The sequence below is a fragment of the Podarcis bocagei genome, assembly GCF_964188305.1.
Source record: "Podarcis bocagei genome assembly, chromosome: 3".
NCBI classification, from domain to species: Eukaryota; Metazoa; Chordata; class Lepidosauria; order Squamata; family Lacertidae; genus Podarcis; species Podarcis bocagei.
The window spans coordinates 64,716,875-64,741,289 of NC_138127.1; the positions used below are offsets into that span (position 1 = coordinate 64,716,875).

The window sequence follows — 24,415 nt, forward strand, 5'->3', positions numbered from 1 at the left end:
CAGTACAGCTGAATGCTGGAAGGCTCAAGGCAGACAAAAGAAAGTACTTCTTCATACCCTGCACAGTTAAGCTATGGAATTCACTCCCACAAGGGGTAGTTCTAGCCACCAACTTGAATGGCTTTAAAAGAAGGTTAGACAAATTCCTAGAGGAGATGGATCTCATTGGCTACTAGCAACAATGGACATGCTCTACCTCCACTCCTGGAAGCAGTCGCTGGGAATCTCTAGTGGGAAGCGTTTGGTTGGGCTCAGGTTCTGCTGGCGGACTTCCCACAATGGGTCATGTGTTTGGCCACCAAAGAAGTGACTGGCGACAAAGCTAGCAGGTCTATGAGAAATATGACTTTGTCTAGCTCACATCGCAAGCCTCTTCAGTCACCTCCTTCCAGCCTACAGTGTCTGCTGTAATTATCTCCCCTCTCTCCTAGCTCCCAACTGTTTGCGATGGTGATTAGCTTCCAGCTGTCTCCCTTTAATCTCTTTTAATAGATTTCTACCGCCGTGCATCTCATCCGTGCCCCGCCCCAAAACAGGACACTGGCCAGGAGGCCAAGAGGCTACTGTACTTTTGTGGTGCAATCAATGGATGGACCCGAGCGGCGCAAGAGCGCGCCTAGTTTGGTGCCGAGAGCCCCGCTGCCCGGGCTTCGCTGGGCAGCGCGGGCGGGCGGGCTGGTAGGCGGGCGCCCCTATAATAAAGGCTGCCTAGGAAATCCACTAGGTGGGCGTGAGCGGCTGCGGTGAGGTCAGCGGCGGGAGGACCAATGAGTGGCGCGCTCGGGAGCTGCCCGCTCTTGGCGTGCGAGTGGAGGGGGCGGGGGAGCGCTAGGTGGATGCTGCTCCGGCGGCGGCTCGGACATTCCGGCACTAGGCAGAGCGCGAAGGCGGGAGTCGCCCTACGGCTGCCGGGGCTGTGTGGAGACGTGACTGGGAGAGAGTCGGGGGGAAGGCGAGAGGAGGAGGAGGAGGAAGGAAGGAGGAGCGGCGGGGTTTCTAGCTCGCCGCCGCTCGGGAGAAAGAGGAACAGGGAGACGGAGAAGGCGCCAGGGAGCATTTGCCTCGCCTGGCGCACAGGTGCAAGCCGAGAAGGAGCGCCTCGTCGTTGGCGCCGCCTGGCCGAAGGGGGATATAGTGCCTGCCTGCCTGGACTCCGCCGCTTCTGTGGGGAGCGTCGCTTCACCTGCGAGCGAGTCAGCCAGCCAGCCAGCGCGCGGCGCGTCTCGCGTCAGCCAGGTAAGAGTTTCCCTCAGAGTCTTTCTCGGGGAGCCGCGGGGCGCTCGCCGCGCCCGCCTTCTCGCGCTCGTCTTCGGCTGCCAAAGTTTCTGGCAAGAGTCACTCGGGGCGAGCGAGAGCGACCGTGCCAGAGGCGGCGGCGGCGGCCACGGAGTCGAGACGGAGGCGCGAGAGGGAGTCGCCCTTTCCATGCCCTGTCGGAAAAGAGGGTCCTCGCGTGAGGCGGACGCGGCTAGAGCTGCCTTCTCTGGACGTTTCTCTCCCCCCCCCCGCCCCATAATAAGCCCCTTTCCCGCTTCTCACCCCCCCCCCCGTCCACATGGATTCTTCGCCTTTTCTCTTGACATCTGAACTACCGAGGGAGACCCCTGATAGAGTCAGAAGTCCATCGAGAGGCATCTCCTGTGTGTGTGTTCGATGTAGCCCAATATATTTTCAATTTGGAGGGATTGCAATTTCCTCAGGGAAGGGAGCTTCGGGAAAGTGGTGGTTTGTGTGGAAAATGCGTCGGCTTCTTCGGTGTGCTCCTTTTTTTGCGGAGCCGGGAGGGTGTGTTTCTGAAAGTTGTCCTCTTTAGGCCGGCGTCAGGCTTCTGGCTGAGATCTTGAAGAGCCACTTCTTCTAGTTGGAGCAATCTCAGGGCTTTGTTCCAGAGACTCTGCTGGAGTTCAAGCGTATCTGTCTAGGTTGCCTTTCCTACCAAGGGCTCATTGGCTTCGAAAGCAAAGCAGATCCAATATGTGCTATTCATATTTTGGCAGAAGCAACATTTCATTTCCTTATGTGTTTGCCCTCAGTGTCTATGCATGTTTCCAGCTCTCTGTGCGATTAATGCACTCCTGTGTAAAATAGTCTAGAAAAACCATCACTTCTGAGTTGTAGACTTGCTATTGCTAATACTGATTAGAGTCCTCCACTTCTTTCATAAGCATTGAAAAACCTTGTGTGGGTGGTGGCTGGATTCAGCCATACCTCTGATGCTATGATCCCCCTTCCCAGTCCTTCCAGTTATGACTGACAAGCAGCTGGAATGGTGGCAAGGGGCAACTTAATCTGCAGTAGAAGTCTATGATTCTCTAAATCTTATGTTCCAAACTCCCATTCAAGTCCACTTGGCGTGGATGCGTTTCGGGGATTAGTTAACCTGCGTGGCACATTTGTGCAAACAAAGGTGTCTTACCTGAGCAGTTTCCTTCATCTCTCTATGTGCAATCTCTAGTGATTACGGAAGCATCTGGGGAACAGAGGTGGTTCTCTGTTTACTGCGTATGTGATCAATCTGAAGCAAAATTGATTTGTTTGTGGACTTAATTCAATTATATGCCTCTTAAGATTGGTACTATAAGGAGTATAAATTTAAATGGCAAGCTGGATAGCCTGGTGTGTAAGAGACTGAGCTATGAATAGGGAAGTCCTCAGTTACAGCTTTCCTCTGCCATGAAGTCACTAGGTGTTCGGCAAGCCATTCTTTCTCAACCTCATATGAAGATGTTGATAATGCTGCCTTTCAGGGTCGCTGTAAGAGTTGCACATCTGAAGACTTTTTAATTATGAAATGTAAGCATACTTTAAATATTAAGTAGCTCATATTTATATGCTTCACATACATGACTTGGTTGGAATCCTTACAACAACCCAGTAAGGTAGTCAGTGTTGTTAAATATGATATGCAAAGCATGTCTGATATTGATAGATTTGTCTTTTTGTCTGCCACCTGCACCCTCCCAAACTTATAGTGTTTGTCTTCACCTTTTAATAGCTACTGGACAAATATGATTTAAATCTACTCTGTTTCCTGTTAGCAGACTCTCTCCATCCTAAGTGAGCATATTCCTCATAGATTTAAACAGAATTTTGTGAGCAGAGTAGGTTATGCAAATTGTGGTGTCTGCTGCAAACATCTTTTTCAAGTCACTGGGTAATGTATTTTGAAACACATGTATTTGCTGGATTTAGATCTAAGCACATAAATCTACAGCACAAGAACCCAAGTAAGTTGATGCTTACAGGGATATGCATGTTGCCGTGGTAGGTTGTTTATTCATCCAAATTTTAATGTAGGCAGAAATTACTTTGATCTCATCTTAAATGCTTCCTATAAAAAGAACTACTGAAGGATATTGAAGTCTCAGACACAACAGAACTTAGCAAAAATAGTGTGTGTGTGTGTGTGTGTGTGTGTGTGTTTTAAATAAAGAGATTGGCTGCTGTACCCTGTAGAAGCTAATGCTGAATTTTAGTGTGTTTTTACATAGCATTGCTTGAGATCCAAAGTGGCACTTCTCAATGACCATTGGCTTGAAACATCAAAGTGACTGAACAGTGATTTTGTTTGCATCTGGATATTTAATCAGACACAGTGTTCGATTTGTTTAAAATGGCTTGGAATAGAACTGAGTTTGAGGTGCTATCTGCACTTATGGACAGCTGTGTGTCTTTGGGGTGGGGGAGGTCTTAAGTGCTTTAATATACTGGCCACTCTTGGTGGTAAATCCTAGTGTCAGTGATGCTTCTGAATTTTCATATGCCCTAAGCAGCTTTTCTACCTCTACTGTGTTTTCTCCCACTCAAAGCTAATTAGGATAAGATGAATTACCAAATGGAGAGATGGGGCTCATTGCTTTAGAATCTCTGATCTTATGTTGTTCTCTTTTGAAAACTGGCTTGTTTTTCTCTTTTGCCTTCATTTGCATGTCAATATGATCATGGGAAATGTTCCTTTCTGCCTGAAGGTTATAGTAATAAACCAATATAGAAATGGGAGAAAAAGGACTCATTCTCCCATGTTTTGTCCAGCCAGGATAGCTTTACATCCATGTTAGCACAAAGTACTTGAATTCTGAGAGATTAAAAAAAAATTGTTTAGCTGTGACACTGTTTTAAAGAGCTAAGTTATGTTTCTTCTTTTAAATCACATGATACATATCTGTGGTCCTTAGGAGAGTTGGATTCTATGTGGGTTTTCTACATTTTTCTTTTTTGTGACTTGGATGAACATCTCATAGTATAGGAAGTGTACCGAAGAAGCAGAATGTATGACAGACTATTGAATTGAGAATAATACAGTAACCTTTCATTGGATATTGGTTTGCTACTCCATGCTAATTCCAATATCTTTGAATTGATGAGGTTAGGAAGAACTTCTGATGAGATTGTGTAACAAGAAACCCAAATGTAGGAAGGTAAAAACAAACAAGGTGGGTTGTGTGTGTGCATGCCGAATGCCTGTATTTGCATTTGTTTTATTATTATTAATAATAATTTTATTATTTATACCCCCACTCATCTGGCTAGGTTTCCCCAGCCAGGCCAATAAACATTTCATTTTTTTCCTGATGTTAATGGTGCAAAACAAGTTAAGTGTTCCTCCTTCCTTTTATTCTAAGTAAATGTTGAAGTCTTGTTTCTGGTTGCTGTTCATATGACCAGTATCAAACTTTGTCACTAATCCAGAAATACTTTTTATAAAGACTGGGAAACAACTTTTTTCACAATCATCAACATGCAAATTATAATTTCAATAACATATTAAATTACATTTTTGATATGGAATTACTTTGGATCATACAACATTGATGGTTTGCATCTTGATGGCTTATATCATAGCATTCTCCTCCCCTATGTATAATTCAAACTAGCTCATTGGCTGTACTTGGAGAAATCTCCACACCAGCTGCATAATATGTATCCCTTCTCAATCCTCCCATGCAACCTTCACAGGGTCACAGGAGCAGAAGAGTCATGCTGAATCAGACCAAAGGACAATATAGTCCAGTATCCTGTTCTTACAGCGGCCAACCAGGTGCCTGTGGGAAGCACAGAAGCAGGACGTGAACAGAGCGGTACTCTGCTCTTTGTGAACTGCAGCAACTGATATTCTGAGGCAAACTTGCCTCTTACATCGGACATAATATACTCATCACAAATAGTAGCCAATTAAGAGTCTTATCATACATGAATTTGTTTCATTCCCTGTTAAAGCTGTCCAAGTTGATGGACTACTTCTTGTGACAGTGAATTCCAGAGTTTAACTATGCACTGTGTGAAGAAGTACTTTGTTTTGCCTGTCCTGAATCTTCACTCATTCAGCTTCACTGCATGATCCCAGTTTCTCGAATTATCAGTGAGTGAGAGAAAAAAACTTCTCTCCATCCACTTTCTTCGTACCAATGCACAATCTTACTCAGTTCTTATCATGTGCTTGCCCTTCATCAGATTTCACCCCCGCACAAACTAAAAACTCCTAAACGTTGTAACCTTTTCCTCCACCCTCTTGTTAAAATGATTGCCTTCTGCACCTTTTCCAGCAGTATATCTCTTTTTATATGTGGTGATCAGAACTGAGCTTAGCATTCCAAGTGTAGTCAGGCTGTAGATCTGTACAATGGCATTATAATACTGCCAGTTTTATTTTTAATCCCTTTGCTAATTATCTCTAGCACTGAATTCACCTTTTTTCACAGCCGTTGCACTCTGGGTCAACATCTCCCTAACTTCTGCTCATCTATGAACAAGTTAAAAGGCACAGTTCTCAAAATGATCCTTGGATGACACCACTTCTTGCATACTACCGTGATGTTTGAGAACTGCCCATTTATTCCTACACCCTGCATCCAGTTCTTTAGTAATTGAGAGACTCTGTCCTCTTTTCCCATGACTGCTAAGCTTACTCGGGAGTAGGGATGGGAGGAAAAATCAATAGTTCACATTTAAGGTGAGCCTGCCAAATCTGTAGGTAGATTCTCAATTTCCAAAGAATGTGAGAACTGAAACAATGCCATACTTTGAAATTCACACATCTCTGAATTTTGTGATGTGGTTTCCCCAGCCAAGTAATACATACAAAATACATATGCAGGGAGAAAATAACCTACAAAAATGCATTAAATTAGGGAACATTGATTGCAGAAAATGTATATCTTACTCAAAACTGCATACAAAATGTGTATATTAGGAGAAATCTGCACTGAAATGCTGATGAATTTTCATGATTTTTTAAAAAATAAAAAATCGCAATTTGCTGTGAAAATGTGGAGAACTGAATTTAAGAGTGTTAAAATGAGAAAGCGAGAGTTCCAAAATTGACAGAGTTCATTAAACTGTAGAGTTGGAAGGGACCCTGAGGGTCATTTAGTCCAACCTCCCTACTCAAGAGTTTTGATTGGGTACTTTGATTTTCAAAAAAGTATCTAGTGTCCACTGCTTTGTACTTTTTATATCTGTTGTAGTGATGTTTTTTAATGGGTTTTAGCCTAGCCCTTGTTACTATATGCGTAAGAGCTGTGCTAGTTGCTCTACAGCAAGGGCAGCCAATCTGTGGATCCCCAGATGTTGCAGTAGAACTCCCATTATTCCTGATCATTGGCCATGCTGACTGGAGCAGATAGGTGGAGCCCAGCAACACCTGAAGGGTCACAGGGAGTGCTCTTCCCCCAATCTACAAAAAAGATTAGAAGATTTTTGGCAAAAGACTTGTGACAAAGTGTAATCCTAGTTCGTTATACCTTGAGGCACAAGTTAGGGGCTGATCTTTTTTAAAACCAGGATTTTGTTATCGGGACTAACACTTATTGCCCTTGTGCTTTGGGTATTTGTACTGAAGTGAATGATGTTCATAGCATTCTTCAGTGAAATGAGAATTTAATCTTCTGTCAAACATAACTTGAAGTGAATTTCGTGTGGTGTCCATATGCTCGCTATGAAGAAGAATTACAGTGGTACCTCGGGTTACAGACGCTTCAGGTTAGACTCCCCTAACCCAGAAATAGTACCTCAGGTTAAGAACTTTGCTTCAGGATGAGAACAGAAATCGTGGCATGGCGGCAGTGGGAGGCCCCCATTAGCTAAAGTGGTGCTTCAGGTTAAGAACAGTTTCAGGTTAAGAACCGACCTCTGGAACAAATTAAGTTCTTAACCCAAGGTACCACTGTACAGGCTCTTTGTTATTTGAAGGTGAAATAATAGTGCAAACCTATACATCTCTACTCAGACATAAGCCACATTGATCTCACTGAGGTTTACTCCCAGATAAGTGGCTGAAGTGTTACAGCCTAAGTTTTTCATGCTGCACAGAATGCTACGTTTGCAATATTTGTATGAGATATATTTAAAGAAGTACTTAACATTGAAACTATTTCAAAAGAGTGAGAATGCATATAAATCTGAGTAAAGGAGCAGTTTGTGTATAATTTTTCTCTGTCCCCATCCTTTGAATATAGTCGGATAGTTATGACGATGCAACTCGAGAGATTACATTTCAAATTCAACCGATTTCTGCAGCCATTAAAATTTATGAACCCAAATTACCAGAATATCTTCTATCCAAGAGTTAGGCCAGACATTGGCCTATTGTATCCTTGGACTGCTGCTACAACAGTGCTTTGCTCTGGGCCCCTCATGCTGAGTGGCTTGAAGCCACCGTTCTAAACTGCCCACAGTGTCAAGAAGTGACGCTACCTCAGGAGCATTGTAGGAGATTAAAAATGGCCTCTCCAGTTTCACTGATTGCAGCACTGCTGCTGGCTTCTTGCTGCTAGTTACAGTTAGTGCTATTTTTCTTTAAAAAAAGAGGTGCCAGAACTCATCGTGAACGTTTCCCTTGTTCTCTCATAATGGCAATGGCGCCCACCTGAGAGGTGCCGGAACTGAGTTCCAGCACTCAAAAAGCCCTGGTTACACCAGGATCTGGCAAGGAGGGTTTCACCACAGAGCATTTGCCTGGCACAAGTCAATCAGATTCCTACCATCAGTTTGAGGATGCTCAGTTCTCCATGCCATGTTTATTTTTGTTTCTAACATGTTGTTGTTGTTGTTTAGTCCTTTAGTCGTGTCTGACTCTTCGTAACCCCATGGACCAAAGCACGCCAGGCACTCCTGTCTTCGTTTCTAACATAGTTTTCAGAAAAAAATGGTCTTCCACAGTAGTTGATAAAGATTACCGTATTTTGCGCCCCATAAGACGCTCCGGCCCATAAGACGCACCTAGTTTTTTTGGGGGGAAATAAAGGAAAAAAATTATTTCCCCCCCAGGCGCGGGGCTGGGGCAGCCCGAGCTTCCCCCGACCCCAGCCCGCAAACAGGCAGCTCTCTGCAAGCCGTGGGAGCCCAGCGGTGGTTCCCGCTGCTTGCGGAGAGATCCGCGAAGCCTGCACGCGCTGGGATCAGCGCGGGCAGGCTTCGGGATGCCTGCAACTCTCCCCAAGCAGCGGGACCGTTCCCGCTGCTTGCGGAGAGATCCGCGAAGCCTGCCGGCGCTGGGATCAGCGCGGGCAGGCTTCGGGATGCCTGCAACTCTCCCGAAGCAGCGGGAACGTTCCCGCTGCTTGCGGAGAGATCCGCGAAGCCTGCCGGCGCTGGGATCAGCGCGGGCAGGCTTCGGGATGCCTGCAACTCTCCCCAAGCAGCGGGAACGTTCCCGCTGCTTGCGGAGAGATCCGCGAAGCCTGCCGGCGCTGGGATCAGCGCGGGCAGGCTTCGGGATGCCTGCAACTCTCCCCAAGCAGCGGGAACGTTCCCGCTGCTTGCGGAGAGATCCGCGAAGCCTGCCGGCGCTGGGATCAGCGCGGGCAGGCTTCGGGATGCCTGCAACTCTCCCCAAGCAGCGGGAACGTTCCCGCTGCTTGCGGAGAGATCCGCGAAGCCTGCCGGCGCTGGGATCAGCGCGGGCAGGCTTCGGGATGCCTGCAACTCTCCCCAAGCAGCGGGAACGTTCCCGCTGCTTGCGGAGAGATCCGCGAAGCCTGCCGGCGCTGGGATCAGCGCGGGCAGGCTTCGGGATGCCTGCAACTCTCCCCAAGCAGCGGGAACGTTCCCGCTGCTTGCGGAGAGATCCGCGAAGCCTGCAGGCGCTGGGATCAGCGCGCGCAGGCTTCGGGATGCCTGCAACTCTCCCCAAGCAGCGGGAACGTTCCCGCTGCTTGCGGAGAGATCCGCGAAGCCTGCCGGCGCTGGGATCAGCGCGGGCAGGCTTCGGGATGCCTGCAACTCTCCCCAAGCAGCGGGAACGTTCCCGCTGCTTGCGGAGAGATCCGCGAAGCCTGCCGGCGCTGGGATCAGCGCGGGCAGGCTTCGGGATGCCTGCAACTCTCCCCAAGCAGCGGGAACGTTCCCGCTGCTTGCGGAGAGATCCGCGAAGCCTGCCGGCGCTGGGATCAGCGCGCGCAGGCTTCGGGATGCCGGCAACTCTCCCCAAGCAGCGGGAGCATTCCCGCTGCTTGGGGAGAGGTCCGCGAAGCCTGGAGAGCGAGAGGGGTTGGTGCGCACCTACTGCTCTCGCTCTCCAGGCTTCAGCGAAAGCCTGCATTCGCCCCATAAGACGCACCCACATTTCCCCTTCATTTTTGGAGGGGGAAAAGTGCGTCTTATAGGGCGAAAAATACGGTACACAAAAATACTGTATGTGAAGGGCATTGCCCATTTTGATGCATTATGCATTATAAATGCTTTAAAATGGCAAGGCATATTATTTATTACAATTAGAGGAATCCCCAATCTGTCATTAGATAGGATTGCATGTAAAGACCAGAAGAACCAGGAATATTTTGTAGAAATCTGAGTGTTGCTTTAGATATTGCTTAAATTCAAGTTCCTTTATTTTGAGTTGCAATAGCTGAACTGTCAATGTTATCGTGCAAGGATACCAAACTTGTTACACTACAAATAAAGTTGGACTCCAATTCCCATCAGCCCAGCCAGCATGGATGATGGAAGTTGTACACTGGAAACCACCCATAGGGGAAGGGGGGCGCGGTGCTCACAGGGACAAACGGGGCATGCAGCATCCCGTCCCTATGGGTGCCTCGGTGCGACCCATCCCTATGGATGCAGCATGTCCCGTGCCATCCCTATGGGTGCCACGGTGCGCCCTGTCCCTATAGGTGCCACCCACCCCATCCCTACAGGGATGGGTGCGCAGTGGGGCCTCAGCCACCCTACAGCTGGGGGGGGGGAGACAGCGGCTGGACAGCGTGGAGCTTGCAAGTGCCAAGATGCATGGCTCGTGCATGCTGCAGGCCCCGCGGTGATGAGTGCCGGCCACCATTTTGTCACCCCCATCAGGGTGACACCCAGGGCGAACCGCACCCCCTGCACCCCACTTCGTATCCCCCTGGGTATGGTCACAGGTTAGGCAACTTTATTGTAGTGTGTTTTCATTTTTATCTATCAAGACTGTTCAGTCATTGTATCTAAATTGTCTGTTGTTTGAGCACAATGTATCTGAGGGCAATGTGTATAAATAAAACTATTACTGTGACATCATAGTCCCAGTGAAGGACTCCAAAGAAGATGGTAACTCTCCTTCGGGCAAGTGATAATGACCCCATCATTTTCCCTTGGGCACAGTGGGGTTGAACTACAAACTCCCCAGTCCCTGGTGGTAAATTAAACTCCCAGTGTCTACCAAGCCCACCACTACCTGCAAGAGAGAATGGGTGGAGTTTTTCTTCCCTGTGACGTGTAGAAGTTGGGAGAAGGCTTGGAGGTGCAAGCAGGATCTAGATGCTTGTTGTGGGGTTTTCCTGCCTTGATTCTGCTTGCAAGAATTTCAGAAGTCTTTCCCATCTGCTTGATAACTGCTCTTTTTAAACAGCAGGTGCCAGGAATTTTTAACCTGCTATCTTCTGCATTGAAAATATGTGCTCAACTGAACTATGGTGCCTCTCAAAGCATAGCATGCCTGCTTCAGTTCTTGCCCCATGCCCCATGTCCTGCTACTGCAGGAGTGTGTGAAGGAGCATTATCTCTGGCTGCTTCACAGTTGTGGAATAAATTATCCATTGCCTGCTTCCTAAATCCAAAGTTTCGGAAACTGCTGCTAGATTTGTGTGTGTGCTATATTTCGGTCATTAAGGCATAACATAGGGAAGGAGAAGGAGGATTTCATTTAACTGAAGAGTTTGTTTTACAGAATGCTAGATTAAAATACCTTAGAACTTTATGCTTTAAATGTTTTAATATCCATTTATGAGGAAGTATATAGCATATTTGCAGGATGTTTTTAAGAACTCTGCACATTTGAAAATATGCCCTTGGGGACAAGTTGAAAGGTTTAGTCATGCTATTGGATGTGCAGCGTTCTCTGGCTCTGCAAAAAGGCACATAGTTGTGGAAATCTTTCTGCTGTTGTTGAATGCTATATTACTTGCCATATTACTTGGCACCTTTATTGTCGTCGTCATCATCATCATCATCATCATCATCATTTTATTAAATGATTATAGCTTATCCCCCAAAGGTCTTCAAGTTACTTACATCAAAACACACACACACACACACACACACACACACACACACACACACACACTATCATAAGGGAAGGAGAACAGTGGGAGTCATATCGTCTAATGTAATATTTATCGGGGGGGAACACTCACCATATCAGTAATAACAAACAACATTAACAATACTCAAATAATAAACAAAGAATACTCTCACCCACTAGTTAGCAGATAAACAACTATTTCCCCCCTTTTAACCACCCCACCCAAAAGTCTGGTATCAGACCAGCTGTTATAAATCGGTGGTGGGTGGGTCTGGCGATGTCCTCTTGGGATGGTCCAGCATCTGTCTTCTCCCTTCAGGGGGGGGGGGGGGAGCAATAGCAAGGCAAAGCAGGAAGATGGTAGCAAAAATTTTACCTACTTTGCAGTTGGTCTGACTACTGCTGCTCTGTTTCTGCTGCTGGGGGTACATGTAGCATATTGCGATTAGAAGCACAGGCACTATAGTAGCACACCATGGTTTTGTCAGCAGCAAAGTGGCAAGATATGCCACATGTGCAAAAATCTCCTGTGCACTTTTTTAAAAAAAACTTTTACCTATTTTCAGTCTTACAACACCATCTTTTTGTGTTTTTCAATTATGTCCCACTGTGTAGCCAGTGTCACATTTAACATTCATGTCAAGCATCTGCTTATGTCTCTTTATATATTTATTCCCAGCATCTCCATATGTGACATAAGCACCTGTTGGTTATTGCCTTTGATAAAATTAGCGATGAGCGGCAAAACAATTACCTACCTCCTAGTGTTTTCTCCTTCTGTGATGTTGTTTCCGTTACCAAAATCCATTTGCCACCAGTGGCTGTGGAAATGCCTGCATGAGGCAACTGCACATGTAGAGTCTTATTTAAGATGATATCGGTTTGTTTAAAAGCAATTTTACATCTATATTGGTGATATTAAAAGCACTCCCTGCCCCGGCTGCCTTTGCATGTAGAATACGATATTTCATATCAGGACTTGTGGTGATACCACATCCAGCATAAATTAAGTGTGAATGTATGGCCACTTGTTTTCACATTCCTTTCTGTAGGATTTCTTTTTTTCTTTCTTCTATAAATGAAAAAGAGGGTTTTGCATTTTGTTTCTCATGATGAAAGCGTGGGTGTAACTTACTATTTCTGTCTGGGTGGACAGAAGTGGACAACACCAATCCCAGAACCATTTACACTGACAGTTTACCATGGGTGGGTGGTATGGAATGCATGGAGCCTGATACAAGACCTTCCCACAGCAGCAGCCTTAACACATAATTACCACTACTGTGAATATGGAAAGGCTTCTGTACCGGGAAAACACCCTGTAATGATAAGTATATAGTGCAACATAACTTTGTTTCCATAACTGTTTGTTCAGCATATTAAAATAAGATCTGAACAGTTTTTCACCGCTTTCCCCTGAATAATGATGTTTTTAGCATCTCGTCTCAGTCCACCCCACCCCTCTAGGAGACATGTAATTATCTCAAAGCTACTTGCCTGCATTAAAACCCATTCCTATTGCTAATGGGTGGTGTTCAGTTAAGATTTCAAAATTTTGCTTAGCCCTTTTGTTGCACCACCAACTAGGGAATCCTGTTTGTGTAAGCGTGTCATACTGTCTTTGCAACTGGGTTAATGGCAGAGCAATAGCCCTAGTTTAACCACTATTACGCTCTTTCCCACTCTGCTCTAAAAGCTGAGGCCAATCATTCTATTGAAAGAAGCATCTGAGGAATTGCATAGGAGATAGAGCAGGTGGTGTGTGCCCATATAAATAGAATATATAAATATAATTTGGGCTGCTTGAATATTTTTTTATTGCAAGTAAAAGGAGAAAAAGAACATTATATTATTGAGGTGGTAGTTTGTGGGGGTATTCTCCTGCTGCTAGGTATAGAAGTGTTTTATCAATATTTTGGATTAAACTCTGAGTCCAGCCATACTGGGGGGGGGGGCAAATTCTATGATTGGTGTTTTTTGGGGAACGGGTTGCAAATAAGATGACCAGAACTGAAATGTCTTTACATAATTCTGTGATATGGTTGCATTTTGTTTTTATGTAGAGTTCTATTTGCCCCACTAAATATTTATCTATATCTGTGTATCTCTATCTATATCTCTATCTATTTAGTGGGGTAAATAGAACTCTCTCTCTCTCACTATCTTTCCTCTAAGGAAAGGCTAGACTTTGGGATACAGGGTGGAATTTTATGTGGTGCTTGTATGACTGTTCTGTCACTGCAAGCATTTTTGCTTACTAGTACTGGAGTGGGGCAGTCCAGTCCTCTAACCCACTGCTATCTGTCTCACTTTGGCCTCCCACATTAAATATTTACTTCCCTGCTAGATAAAGCTTACGTGTATGTCCTCAGATCTGATATAGCACTTTGTTAATGCAAACTAATCCCATGTATTTCACTTAATACATCCTTGTATTTAAACATTTGGTCGTTTTGATTTCTGTCTCTTTTCTGTGTTTGTATTTTTCATTCCAATTTCAGTTACAATTTGTAACTATTCCCCCCCCCCCGGGTGATTTGCAAATAATGTCATTTTATTAAAATTAGAAAAGAATTGGTAGGTGACAGTCGGTAGATAGGTTGTCCCCCAGACAAACCATGAATGGTGAGTCAATAATAAATGTTGGCTACAGCTCATGGTTTGGCTGGAGAGAAACAAGCAAGGAGTGTAGGTTTGGATGTAAGTGAATGCCAAGTGGAACCATGCCTTAGCTCTTGGTACTATGACAGCAGGAGAACTTAGGGAGGAGCAAAGTGGCTGCAATTTTTCATTTGAGTATCCACATGCTCACAAGTTCATTTTCAGCTAATTTTGGATTTAGGATGGTTTGTCATGGCCTTTGGTTTCAGCTAGAACAATAAGCATTACATGCATAACAGGCCAATTTTATATGACAACTTTAAATTTTGTTATACCAGATATTACCAGAGGCCACATTTTGGAATATCTTCTTCTTCCTTGGTGATCACTCATAGCCAAGTAAGATTGTTTTCCATAAACACTGTTTTAACAATGAGTCTGTAAGTGACTGTGGAGGCCAGTTCTGGATCCGGAATCTACACACACATAAAAAACACAGTATTAATATTAATATTATTATTTATTATTATTACTTAAAAAAAACAGTTTGAAAAATTCATTGAATTTTGCGTAGCTCACTTTCGCCATCTGGTGTCACAATTGTATATTGCACTTTACAGCACATTTAAAACATTTTATTTGTGGCTGTATAGCTGAGTCCACAAAGAGTAAGTTCTGCTAACCTAAACTGGTGTGTTGTCAGTGATAAGATGCCTTTTCTGAAAATCAAGCTTAGAATTAGCTACAGTAATTAAAGAGCTTTCACTTCATTGACTCTACGACGACTTCTTACACACTCAGCTTTCTGTGGACATTTAAACAAATAAGTCTGACTAGATTTTAATGACTAGAGAAAATACAGGTTGGAACTTGGCTCAAAATGTCAGGCTGTTCAGTCTACCTTGCGCAATGATAAATAGCAAAACTACTCATTCCAGTTCCACATATTTGTCCTTGAAATTACTTTGTTTTGATCAATGCAGTTCTGGCTTCTTGTAATTGTAAAGGGAAGCTTTAGTAAATAAATACTTGAGAGAGCTGCAAATGGGTAAGGAAGCCTCTTCTTCCTCAACTTCCATTTCTTGCCACTCCCCCCCCCAAAAAAATGTATAACCACGATGTTAGATGAAAATGTTTATTAGAAGGCATGTGTGCATTTTGACCAATACAGTGGTACCTTAGTTTAAGAACAGCTTAGTTTATGAACAACTTGGATTAAGAACGCTGCAAACCCCAAAGTAGGTGTTTTGGTTTGTGAACTTTGCCTTGGAATAAGAACATGTTTCGCTTCCTGTTGAGTGTGTTTCATTTGTAAATTGAGTCCCCCGCCACTATGGGAAAGCACACCTTGGTTTAAGAACACTTTGGTTTAAGAACAGACTTTCAGAATGGATTAAGTTTGTAAACCAAGGTAGCACTGTGTTTGCAATTCTGTACTGTGTTTGAAAATGTCATATGCAAATGAAATCACAATTTGACATAATCAATATAAATTAGGAAGGCTGGACATATTTCACAAGGACAAGAGTCAAAGCAATCCTTTGACAAATATTGGACCTAAGAATATATGTAGCATGTCCACAGATGGATCACCACTTTTTATCATAATATATTTGGGACCTGGACTTCTCAAAACCTTGATAAAACTATAGGTGGCCTTCCTTGTTTTGTTCAGCACCAGACACTTTAAGTTAGCATAAAGCCCAGGGCAGCAGACTTGCATGTAGAGCCAGTGCTTGTGACAACTTCATATTTGCTTTTGTGCTAGATTTGCATGTGTAAGTAGTTGTCAGAGAAATTACCCTCTTCTGTTTATTTATTCATTCATAAAATCTTATACTGCTTAATATAATGTAATACAAAATAATAAAAAATATCTATGTGCAGAACATAAAATCAATAGAAGTGGAAATAACAACATAGAATTAAAAATTTCATTAAAAACAACAGAACAAAACTATATATTGCGGACCACACTGAGAAGTGTATGAAACAAAATAAAAAATAAGAATCAATGTCCAGGAAAGCTGTTATTGATTTTACCTCATGAATTACCTGAGGGAGGGTATTCCAGAAGGTGGGTACTATTGCCAAGAAGGCTACTCATTCATTGACCACTGTAGTAAGGCTATACCTGTCCAGGTGCAATCTTAGTTGGTGTACAACATGAAGTTGATAGTTGGCACACTGAGGTCACCTGGGACTCTAGTGACAGCAATGGATTGTGTAGTTGCCTTTTGCTGTACATGAATTTGTGGGGCTACACCTCTCCAACTGTGATATTAAGGGAACAGTATTGCGCATGCTGTATGGTATAATGTAGAGTTCCCTGCAGTTTTGTAGTACATGGCTGCGGTATAAATCTTTATTGCAAGTTCCCTTAAGGTCTTCCCTCTTCTGGACTGACTTCTTTAATATTGAGAACATTTGTTAAAAGGAAGCATATTATGAGCTACAGGCTCATTTTCTATGCCAGCAGATACTTCAGTATCTCTTCCGTCAGCCTTATCCTGTGGCCACAGGTGCCCATTGGGCTGCACAGTCAGATGAAGGTAAGACCCACTGAAGACAGCGGGGCTTTTAAAATAAATAAAATGCATAGGATTGCCCTAGTAATCACAAGCCATGCCTCATCGGTATAATTAATCATTTTATATAGTGTTTGCATCACTTTTGTTGAGAATAATAATGCCTTCTGGAACATATTTATTCTATCCAATCCAAAGCTGGCCTGGCTATTATAACAATTGAACCATGCATATTACACGTATTGAATGCTTATCTATAAATACATTTAACTAGCAGTGAAGCATTATGTGTCCTGAGTATTAAAGTAATCCTGTCTATTCATGACAACTAACCTTTTGCTACCACTTACTGACAGTTCTGATGCTCTCAGTTATTGTCTGTGGCAGCAAGATGAAGACATATTCCCTAGTCCTTACACATGCCAAACTACATTTCATCTCCATGTTCAATTCCTTTTATATTTAAAGTTTTCAATAAGGTAGGTTTGGTTTAAACTATGAATGATGCTTCTATCTAATTTTTTTTAAAAAAAATCCAATGAGTCAAGTATTATGAGTGAAAGGCTTTTGTTAAAACATCCTCATAATATAATAGGATTAATTATGTGATGACATACACATCCACTTCAAAGCTTTCAGTCAGTCACTGTTCGGAAATTTCTATTTTTTTTTAAGAACCTAAAGCAAAGTGTATGTTATGGGCTAGGGTATAAAGAATATAATGCATACTAATAGAATAAAGAATATAAAATATATTAAAAGAGTAGATGACTTTGTGTTAAGGCTAAATAAAAAGTAGGACGTACTGTGAGTTGCTCAGCAGTTTGAGTTGCAAAGGGCAGAGTGGTTGTCTTTTCTCATTTTCCCTCCTTTCCCATAGGCACATGGCATTAACAACAGACCTATATGCCAATTCTGAGTCTGCAGAAGGAAGGAAAAGTCCTGAACAGTCATATTCTGTGAATACCGTTTCGTTTGAGTGTGCCTGTTCATAGGTACTCTGGTACAATATAGGTGATTAGTACTTCTGGATAGGCTTTCTTTCTGGAGGTTTCTTTCTGGAGATAGGAGCCAGTTGCCCCAGGTGCTGGTCCTGGAAATGCTGCCAAATAGGATTCAGGGGTTGACATCAGTGAAGATAAGGCATTTATAGGATGGCAATGGCAAGATAACAGCTGGGCCCCAGTATGGAATACGTCATGAATATGTCATGAATGCAACCTGGGACTAGAGGAGGAGTGCGCAGAGACCAAGGCACTGGCTCCAGTTTCGAAAACTCTTATTAATTTTGGGTTGCATTCAACTCACTTTACTCAGAATAGACCGATGGAAATTACTGGAGCTAAGTTAATCATGGTCATTGATTTCAGTGGGTTTTTTTCTGATTAAATGTTAGTTGAACACAACACTTCCTTTATTTAAAGACTTCTCAGTCAAACAACACATTCATGCACACTGTGATGGAGTATAGTTACTAATTATGGTCTAACTAAGTGACCAGCTAAATAACACAGTGGTGTGGGTGGAACAGGATGAGGTGGAAGCTCCTTGGGCATACGTTTTTACCCAAAGATGGCTAGACGCCATAGTTCTAATACTCTTAGCTAAGTATTTGATTACAAGGCACAGAATTTTCTGTGTTTCAAGACTGACTTGGAAAGTTATGGGAATTGCAATATGCTTGCATGATCTTTCAGACCCTCCCCCCCCATCTGAATGCTTCAAGGTCTCAGAATTGCAAGCCCTTTTCTGGCCATGTGACTCAACGGTCATGATCTTTGTCCTTATCAAAGTGCCTTTAGGGCCAAGACAAATGGGCTATCTTGGAACATGTAGTTTCTTCTTCCAGAGAATATTGTTTTCCTTAAATCTGATGTTTTGCTTAAAATGAAGGCCTGTGTATAGCCACAAGCCACTGGAACTTTTTTCTCTCTCACTGTGGCAACCTTGTACAGTCATCTTTCCAAAGATTCACTCATCCTTCTCTTATTCATACACATAAGTGATTACATGAAAAGCACTAATACTAGTAAGATTAACATACAATATACTCAAGTATAGTCCTGAAACCTCCAGACTAATTTTGCAAAATAATATTTGACTTACTACAGTGTGTAACAAATGGAACAACAGAAGATAGAAAGGTGACACTGAACTGGATCAATCCAGAATTGCATAGTGGATAGGACTGCTCCTTGTCTACTCAGTTTGTGTGGCAGCAGTGTCAAATGCATAATTGGCAACAAACAGAAGAACGAAAAGGTCCAGCAGGTGTATGGTCCATTAATTCTGGGTCAAAGCCTATTACCAAGACTTCTCTTTGCTTATGGTGATTAAAGGTTATGATGACCCGTCACATAGTGTACCAGGGTGTTTGCTCAGTGAGAAAAGGTGTAAATCTTTGAGTCCTTATGACTTTGTGGTTAAGCAGGTTAAAGTCGATGGCTCCCTTCCACTTTTGTATCCCAGGGGCTCTACTGTCGTGGATGGAATTCAGAAAAAAGGTAAATAACCTTGGCACAGTGCTAGGAAGGAAACCAAGAAGAAAATAAAAGCTAGTAAACTTGGTGATTTGTCTGAGTATAATCAACCCTGTCTTCTACAGTTTGGAACAGAAATATTTTAGGGTAAGTAAGTTAAGCAAAGTTTAAACATGGCTGGCTGGCACTGAAAATCTTTTGTTTGTTAGTACAACACCACATGTGTTGGAAACAAAAGTTGCTTATTCTACTGATTTATTCATATGTTATTTATAGAGGAAACAGTGCTGAGAATATTAGAAGTATATAGAAAGTACACAGTGAACATTAACTTGATCAGTTTTATTAGAATACTGTGGTAGAAGGAACCTTTCTGATATTAGAAATTCTGATAACATTGACTTCTTGTTAGTGGGACATCTTAATTGGGGGGGGGGGGACACTGTATGCTTTGTATATGCTGACATGTTTGAGTAGATGGCATGTGGTCCTGTTCCAGTGTGTATTCAGGCCTGGGTTTGGAACAGAAACAGACTTGGGCTGCTGGATGTATGACATTTTTCAAGAGGACAGGGAGAGTGCAAATCCATTGCTTTTTCTCCACAGTATTTCTCAGTGTCTTTCAGTACTGTCAGCTATGGTACTATGGAATCCTGCTGAATCATCTTTGTGGTTGGAAATTGGTTCCACTCCTGCTAACAGGGCCTGTTCCAGAAGGAAGGTTTCCACTTGGCCCCATGGCATTTGCACTGTAGGGTCCTACAGGGCTCCATCTTGTCACATATACTATGAAACTACTAGGAGACTAATTGGCTGGATTGAGAAGATGAGACTCAATCCCAACAAGATGGCTGCACATAGGTAGGTGGAATTTGAGTTTAATAATTAGGTAAATGGGCTTGTTTTTTGATAGGTTTCCATTCCCCTGTGGGTGCTCCTTAATTCAGTGCTGACGTTGGAAGAGCAAGTGGTTTAAGTGGCAAGGAGCAGCATCTCCAGCTGTTCCTGGAGAGGAGTAGCCTTGCCACAGTGATCCATGCACTGCTAACCTCACAGCCGGCTTGCTGTAATGTGCTCTGTGGGTGGCTGCCTTGAAGACTGTTGAGAAGCTGCAGCTACTGCAGAATGCTCTGACTCGGTGCTTAGTGTGGATCATAGAACACTGATCTTGAAAGAGCTGCACTGGCTGCCACTATGCTATTGAGCCAAATTCTAGATGCTTGTGATGTTTAAAAAGCTCATTTTTTAAAAAAGGAAGTGGTTCAGTTCAATTCCATCCTGATTAAACTTTTAGTTCATGAAAAGTTCATCCTTGGCAAAAAACTAAAAACTAACATTCCGAATGTTACAAGCTGCTGTGCTCAAGCATGATGTCTTGATGCCCAACCGTGGGTTTATAGACTCAATCATGCAGACTGCCATAGCAAAGAGAAGTACAAAGCAGCCTGGAAAAATGAGTTAAAAGAGGACTGAGGGTGAAGAATGAAAATGGCATTGGGGAAAACAAGCACTTTCTTGATACTTGAGAATGCTATGCTCTGTTTTCAGAGTTTGTTTTTTAGATATTCACTGAGTTGCTATGGTTAGTGTTAGATTTAGCTGTGCAGGAAGCCAAGGTTAAAATCCCATGAAGCTTTTTAATGTCAGTATGTTTAAACTTAATGTTAAGAGCAATAGTAATAAAAATTACTTAAATACATTAGGAGCAAAAAACAACAACAAACCAGCTAGGGAAGTGGTCAAGGGAGTCAAAGATGTGCTAAAGGAAGAAAAAGAAATTGTAGAGAAGATGAATCCCTTGCAGCTGTCTTCACTGCAGAAAATATCATACAGATCCCTGTGTTTAAGCTAACTTACCCAATGAGTGAGGAACTGACACAAATAGTGGCAAATAGAGAAAAAGTTATGGGCTTTACTGACAAATTGAAAACTAACAAATCAGCAGGTCCACGTAGTACCCAGCTGTGACAATGCTTATTTTTACAAGTGCACCTATTTACAGTTGCTGAATGCTGGGTGTATGTTTGAAAAACTTAAATCAAGCTTTTCTTTTGTTCTAATATGGAGGTTTTGCACAAGACAATTCTTGCACAAAACCTCAGTATTCTAGGGTTGCCATATGTCCTCGTTTTGCAGGACATGTCCTCTTTTTCATGGGTATGTAAAATGAGGTTCATCATAGCAATCCATCGTTAAAAGTAGAAGTCGGCAAATGTATCCTCTTTTTTGCTCTTCAAACCAGCAGCTAAAACTGAAGTGACATAGTGAAAGTGCATTTGCATATTATAAAGCAAGCTTTCTTTCTTTTTTAATATTGAGGTTTGCACAACAGCATTCTTGTGCAAAGCTTCCTGGAAGCAAACAGCACTGTCTGAGTTACCTGTAATTGACTAGAATATTGTCCATTTAGTATTTGAATGGGAGCAAAAAGAATCTTTTTTAAATATTTGCAAATGCTTTTGTGACATCATGGATTATTTAGAAAACCTTCCTCTGTTGAAAGTGGGGACCATACTGGGAAAGGGAGAGAGGAAAGCAGTCAGACAGACTTCTCTGGGTGGCTTTCTAGCGACCAATCCAAGGAGAGTCTTCTGCAGGAATCTGCTTTCCTCTCAGAAAGGGGCAAGTTGTATATTTTTGTGAGAATATCCCTCCGCCAAAATATTAACCCCTCCTTTTGCCCACTGTGAAATACATTGTAATGTTCGTTGCATACTTTCTAGGGATGTATATATTTAAAGGGGGGGTGTGCATTAGTAAAGAAATATCTACTGCACACATGTCCAGTTGAAAAAAATCGTATGGTGATTGTGAATGGGAGGACTCTTTCTAACCCTGATCTTCTTAAGCATATTTTAACAGCCACACAGCACTGAATGGTGCTTGTAGTGATGTTTTTCTATCACCTTATCTAGTTCATATGCCCTGTACTACTTTATTTGGTAATCGTTTAAGGATTAGAGTGCCATCTGTTAATTTGCCATTCTAACAAAATCCCTTTCTCTTCCTCCTGCAACAAATATAGTACTAAGAATTCTGGCAGCGTGCTTGCATTGGAACCCCCACATTAGCAGATGTTTGATTCCCTCCCCCCACTTCTCACTTGGAATAGTCACATCTGCAACTCTTAATGCTATGCATGGAAATGTTAAATGGGGATTCTGCATCCCCTAAAATGATTAGAATAAATCATGCTGCACAAATCTACTTACTTAGCACAGGTAGTTGTAATGTCAGGGAAAAAATGATCAAAATATGCCTTAAGGGCCCCATTTTTTATGAGGTATGTAGAATTTTGCATACTTTGTCAGAGCTCATAGTAATGGAAAAAGATCAACTGAAAGCAATATTCAGTTCTTTTATAGCCATTTGATTCCTGCCCAACTTGTCTAGGAAATTCACAAACTGTATACAGTATTTCTTTCTTTAGCACCATTGAATGAACGCAATAAGACACATCTTCTAAGTAAAGTTGGACTCTAAGATGATCAATCCATCTTACAGTAAATCCACTGAAATCAGTGTACTTAAGTATATTGCTTTCAATGGATCTACTCCATTGTCTTTTCTCACAATTTTCCCATTCTCAGATAAGCAGAGCTGTGCTCTCTATCCTCCTTAAGGATGGGAAAATTTGTTTAACTTGTTTATATTTATTTATTTAAAAAACACCTCTAATCCCCATATATTTGTTAGGGGGGGGAAATAATGTTTTTATTGTTCTTCAAAATTATTATCTTAATTAACTTAATTAGTGCTGTCATATATAGTGATTATACAGAACTGACAAATGCTTTCTATACTATTTATGTCATTTAAAACAAAAAGTAACCAGTCTTTCTGCCTATTCCTGCTCCCAACCTAAACCAGGTAAACAACCCAGAAGAAAAGTTGACTAAAACTTAACAGTAGCTTAGACAACAAAGTTCAGCAGAATAAGCAACACTAACAAAATATTTGAACAGTATCTAAAGCAAGTGAACCATGGTGGGCAAACACTTCAAGCAGCCATGCACAAGAGACAGTGAATCAACAACAGTATTCTGGGCACTTGGGCATCAAAAATAGAGGGCACTTTAGTAGCAGCCTTTAACTGTTTTGCAGGGAAAGTATGTATCAGCAATGTGTATAGTTAGTATGTATTTCTCACTTGTTTTCATTGAAGTGGTAAACCAGCATTTGGGTTGTACCACTTCAGACTGCAGGTTGGGAGACCACCATACCCCCTCCCCCTGGTCAACATATTGAGGTAACACATTTTTGCATGGAGGATCATTTTGTGACAGGAGCACCAAGTGTGTGTGTGTGGGGGGGGTGAGTTCCGAGGGGCCAGCCCCCCCAAATTTTCAGTAAAGGAGCTGGGCCCCCTTAAAGTTCTGGGGCGGCCAGGCACACACACTGTATTGTATTGGGATACAAAAGCAGAGAAATGGAAGAATATGCAAGGCCATGGAGGGCTTTGAATGTAAGGAGTAGAAGATGTTTGTGGATCTGGAAACTGACTAGTAGCCAGCACATGAATTTAAGAAAGTGTGTCAGGTGACCAGAGCAACTCCTGGTTATTCACTCGTCAATCAACGTTGTCGCGTCACCTGTTGGCTACACATGCTAAAAGGCATGGGTTGTCAGGCTACCATATCTGCTTGCATTGACTTTTTTTAATCAAAGGCCAGAGGCTAGGGCACCTTGCAGGCATTAGCCCTGGTAAAATTGCTCCAGTTACACTGTTGTTTATCTGGCCTTCCTTCTGAGTAACCAAGGCTCTAGGTTTAAGGTTGAATGCAAGGTTGTTAATGCCCACCAACTTGTTATTTGTAGTGGTTGGGGAGTTTAGTGCTGTATTTGAATCACAGTTATAATGATGCTTTCAGCTGATTTCAGAATAGTAATGTTTGGCAAAACTAAAGGGCCCTAATATGGAAAGGTATGTATAAAGGGGTGGGGGAGGGAAGAGTAGAAGTGTTTTGTTTGATTATATGCTAGCGTTATGGAGCATAAAGTGAAATTTGGAATTATATTCTAGAGGTCACCTGTACATATCCTTTATTAAATTCCTGCTGTAGAATTGATCTAATTTGGGAATGATTTCTCGGCCTATAAGTCACCCCTACCAGAGATCGTTTATCCCTGCAGCTCACAAATATATAATCTTCACAGCAAATATTTTGCTTCCTAAACTGTTTTCAAATAACTATCATATACTCTTCAGATATTGTTAATGATTTCTTAGTAGGGTGCTGTCAGATGTTTGTGGTGGTCGCTCGTGAGTAACCAGGCAGGACTCCAACCTGTCTTTTACAGGTTTATTG

At 42.6% G+C, this 24,415-nt stretch overlaps 1 protein-coding gene across 2 annotated transcripts in view; it reads left to right on the forward strand.

Moving 5' to 3' along the window:
• The first annotated feature begins 807 nt into the window (after positions 1-807).
• CHRM3 (cholinergic receptor muscarinic 3) overlaps positions 808-24,415 on the forward strand; it is a 228,594-nt gene continuing 204,986 nt past the window's right edge. For both annotated transcript variants that reach the window (XM_081188104.1, XM_081188102.1), the window contains exon 1: positions 808-1,236. The gene's annotated coding sequence lies outside the window, so the exon portion shown is untranslated. The remainder of the gene's footprint in view (positions 1,237-24,415) is intronic.